Below are 425 nucleotides of genomic sequence, written 5' to 3'. Positions count from 1 at the left end.
GAGGGAACACTGCATGCCTTGTCCCTCCCTATCGAGCTGCAAGGATAGGTCGGGAGGGACCCCTGATCTGGGCATGCTCACTTCTGCCCAGGGGTCATTTCGTAGAAAAAGAGGTGCAGGAGCTCATGAGCATAACTCATTAGCATAACTTATTTGCATATGCCACTCCCCCTGACATCACCGGAAGTGTGTCAGAAGGCATCTCTCAACGATATCTTCTCCTTCTTCTCCTTCTTCTTCATCCATTATGTAAAGCAGGGGTCATTTCGTAGAAAAAGAGGTGGAGGAGCTCATTAGCACAACTCATCAGCATAACTTTTTTGCATATGCCACACCCCCTGACATCACCGGAAGTGTGTCAGAAGGCAACACCCACCGCTCAGGCTCCACTGGACTGTTCTGGATTGCTAGCTATTGGGGGGGGG

The sequence above is a fragment of the Gekko japonicus genome, unplaced genomic scaffold, assembly GCF_001447785.1.
Source record: "Gekko japonicus isolate JY-2015 unplaced genomic scaffold, Gekko_japonicus_V1.1 scaffold3934, whole genome shotgun sequence".
Classification (NCBI taxonomy): Eukaryota; Metazoa; Chordata; class Lepidosauria; order Squamata; family Gekkonidae; genus Gekko; species Gekko japonicus.
Note: the sequence above shows the minus strand (reverse complement) of the source record.